Genomic DNA, 4316 nt, shown 5'->3' with positions numbered 1-4316 from the left:
ACAACTACAACTTCCTCCAGCTTCAGGGGTATACAGAGTATTTGTCTGAAAGAATAGTATTTTTCAATGTTTAAGAAGTATTAAAAATACATCAGCTTACCATGTTTGGCACTGCCAAGATACGACAGATTCTCACACAGAGTTTTACTGCATATTTGCTCAAATCTTAAGTGCTAAACAGCTGATCTGCTTGTGTGCACAGATACCACTCATCCCCTGAAATAACCTCATTTCACACAATTAATTTACTAGTTTTAAAATTCTGAATTAACATATTACTTTGCAAAACATAACAGAGACATTCTATCCAATTTTAAATCAATAACAGAGTGTCAGGAGTGATTTAAATAAAAGCATCAGTACTTAATGCCTTGTTCTGTTATTCCAACAGCTATCAACGTTTTTACTGCGGTTTCACAAAGCCCAGGATGCCGGATGCCTTTTGAAATTCAACACAAGGGGACAGCTGACAGACCAGCACATAGTTCAGGATAAGTCAGTAGTACTTAAAACCAGATGACCACTTGACTGTAGCGTGCTGAGGGCTGGTGCAGTGCTGTCACTCGAGGTGACTGCTGGCATCCAGGACTTCTCTAGTTTAGTATTTTGATTTGAACTTAACTTTTGAATGCCCATGTAGTTATAAATTAATGAAATACCACAGTTCTAAAGAGCACTCAGATTTAAGTAATAGTAGCTATCTTTTGGACAGTACCTTTTTTTGTGTAAGAAAGAGCCTTACCATCTTCCAGTAAAACTCTGTTCCCGTAACAGAATTTACATATGTATTTCAGGGCAAGAAATGTCCCATTGATTTATATATTCATTTTGTACTGGAAGAAATTGTAAGCTGTTAGTTCTAAAGCAAAAAATAAGCAGAATTCTTATTTAATTAGAGTTTTCTTTTAAACAAATCAGCCATAGCAAGGCAATTGTGGTCTCACATAGCAAAGTAGAAAATTTCCCTACTATTCTATGACAAGGAGGGGTCGGTGTGGAGGAAACTAGAATGCAGACACACATGAAGAAAGAGAAGTGTCGTGGGAAAACCAGAGATAACATAAGAGGTGACAAGTTAAATTAGGTGAACAAAAATGCAACAGAAAAATCAAAGATTAAAAAAATAGAGGAAAAATATACTTACTATTAAATTTATGGGAGAGACAGGCCTTCTCCGGGAACAAAATCCTTTACTAAAAGCAGAAGTTTTGTAGAAGCAGGAAAAAAAAAAAATCGGTTCTTGGGGGGGGGTGGGGGAAGGTGAGGGGTGGGTATCACAGTGGCTGGATATCTCTGCCTGCTAAATTCAAACAAAAATGGTGAAAGAAAGCAGTAGTTACAGAAGGTAATAAGTTACTGAAAAATGAGGAAGTCAGGGAGAGAGACAGGAAGGAGTGAGAGAAGACCAGAAAATTGAAACTACTAAGGTTAAGTTTACATGGTTCTAAATTTTTATCTTAAGATAATGAATTAGATGGAATAAAATAAAATAAAGCAATGATCCATTTTGGATCCTGAGCTAGGAGCCATGGGACTGCCGTCGTGGCTGGTCCTGTGCTCACTTGCTCCACATTAAAACAAAAGACCACAGCAGTGGACAGCAGATCTTGACCTACCTGGCTGGCAAAGTTTAGGCACAAGGTGATCCTGGGCACAGCCTGAGCCAGAGCTTTCCTCTTTTATTTGTGGGGATGAGGCAGATCTCCGGAGGTGGCAGGAGTCTTGTCGGCTGTGACTGAATTGTCAGCCTGAAGTTGACCTCAGGGGCTGTAGTCTGCTTTTGCATGGCTTCTGTGGCAGCCTGAGAAACTCCCACTGATGCTGCTGGAGATAGAAAAATCCCCTTTTTAATTTGTAGTTCTTCCAAGATTCCTGAAAAGTAGGACATAACTGCAAATGTAGCTAAAGGTGACAGTAAGGGGAGAGAGAAGTAGCAGATAGATGCTTACAGTTAGATAAAAATTTTACTCCTACCGCTGACTGGTACAATGCTGGTTAAAAGAGAAGAGTGAGAGATATACTATGTATTCTGCATTGGAATTAGAAATTACAGAATGCAAAATATTCATTACTGTGTCTGCCTTCAGCTTCTTGAGCAAGGGAAGGGAGCGTAGGAAAGAAGCAGCCCATCAAGACTCACTTTGGGGCTTGGAAAGGGCAGGAGGAGAGTGACTAAACAACAAATTAAGACACAATTCAAGTGGAAAACAGTGAAATGGAACATACTTACAGAATGGAAAGCACGTGTGCAGAGTGGAAGAAGCACTGCGGCAAGGATTTAGGAGTTGCAGAAGCCAGGCACAGCAGCGACACAGGGCTGCTGCAGAGAAGGCAGACATCCCTGCGGGTGCAGCCGGCCAGCACCTCTTTTAAGACCGAGAGGCTCCATCAGCCGGGGGCAGCCGTGGATGCAGCCTCCCGTGTGGCTCTGGGCACAGCACCTCAAGGCAACATGGACAAGTTGGATGCAGTCCAGAGGACAGGAACAGCTTTGCAGAGAAGTTGTAGGAGGCGAGGGAAAAGCCCCAACCACGTAAAAAAGTTGCTGTGAGGAAGGCTGACAGCTGGCTTTCTTCCCACCGATCAAGGTTAGCAGGATCTGCTGCTTTGCAGCAAGAGAGAATTGCATTAACAGGGCAACCAGCTGCCTGGGGTGTCTGGGAACCTCGGGCATTGCAGTTTGAGGGGAAGGGTTAGAAGAACGGCTCTCGAGAACAGTCTGCGCACACTTGAGCCTCAATTAAAGCAGAGGGGACAGGGTGGAAGATGCCCTCCAGCTGTGCCTCGCTGCTCCCTGCTTCAGTGCTATTTGCTGCCTCTGCAGTTAGCAGGCAGCTGTAGGAGGCAACGTGTAGGCACCCTATAACTGAAAGCAGAGAATTTTTAATTTGTGGTAAGTCCGCTGATAAAACCCAGCATCAACAGCAAGTAATTAAAATACCAAGTTCATTTATAATGGAAATTATCTGCTTTTCAAATCAGTAATCCTGTTTATGACGTGGCAAAGCAAGCAATCTGGTGTTTCCAGTTTCCAAGCTCCACATTGTCTGTCATGTAGTCGGTCCAGCCAAATCTGCATTTCCAAATCTGCATCTTGGAAGTACAAGCAATTCACGCAAACGTATCTTGGCATCATGTCCATACAGTTCTTTTAAAAAACCAGCCTCCTGATTGCATAGCTTGCTTTATCTTACTGACTTTGACAAGGAATTGCTTCTCTTTTAGTACGTTGCTTTAAAATAATAAGGTTTTTCCAGTTATAAATTATTGGCAGGATAGAAAGCAACTTTTGTTAAACTTTCTACAATGCTGGCATATTTATGGGCTCAAGGATACACAGGAACTGAAATTCTAAACCAAAATAATTTTGAAATTAAAATTTATGAAAAAAACCTGAAGACTAAAACTACAACTTGCATTCCATGGGCAGCGGCTTCTGTGGGTACATTTCCTCTCCAACGTTACCTCTGTGCACCGCATGTTGTTTTGAGTTCTTCATTGTTTGTAAACATCTTCCAGTATTTGCAAATTGTTGTATGAAATGGTGCCAAAAAAAGCTGCTATATTTCAGGGTTGAAATGCTGTCTTTTGCAACAAGTCAGAGGTCTGTTTTGCTACAAGTCAATGTCTGTTTTGCAGACGTTTTTTGAAACTGAGCCTCAGAAGCTTTGCAACAATGAAGGGGAGTGCAGCCAGCGGGGGCTGCCATCCCCACTCCCAGTCCTGTTGCTGATTTGATCAGCTTTGAACATTGGTACAGAACCATCTCCAAAGAACCCTCGTAGAACATGACTGGTTTTTTCCATAAAATAAAAAAATAGGAGAAATGGTAAACTAATACTAAGCTACCAATACTACTAAAATACTAATACTAAACCTCATACTCTTTTTACAAAACATGTCATTCAAGAACGCTGTCACTTGTAACTGGATAGAGGGTATAAATTTTAAAAATCTATTACTGTTTGCATGACACATTTGTTGAATTGGGTGATGCCCTACTTATTTTTATTTGGAGACCTAAGTCTGTGTGTCCGTATCAAACTGTGAGCTGATAATGTCAATTTTATTTAGTCATTCACATAAATCTTCAACAGCATAACCACATGGAGTACTAGAAACCATTTTAAAATAAGAAACAACAAGCAAGCACATTCTCATCTTGAAAGTATAATTATTTCAAGGTAAAATATATGTGACATTTATCTATAGGAACAGGTAAGGCTTTAACTGTGTGGTTTTTCTTGATGAGAGGAAGTATCAAAAATATTTCAAGAGCATCATTTGCATAGTTTTCTTTCCCGGAATACTCTTTT

The sequence above is a fragment of the Nyctibius grandis genome, chromosome 10 (genome assembly GCF_013368605.1).
Source record: "Nyctibius grandis isolate bNycGra1 chromosome 10, bNycGra1.pri, whole genome shotgun sequence".
Lineage (NCBI taxonomy): Eukaryota > Metazoa > Chordata > Aves > Nyctibiiformes > Nyctibiidae > Nyctibius > Nyctibius grandis.
Note: the sequence above shows the minus strand (reverse complement) of the source record.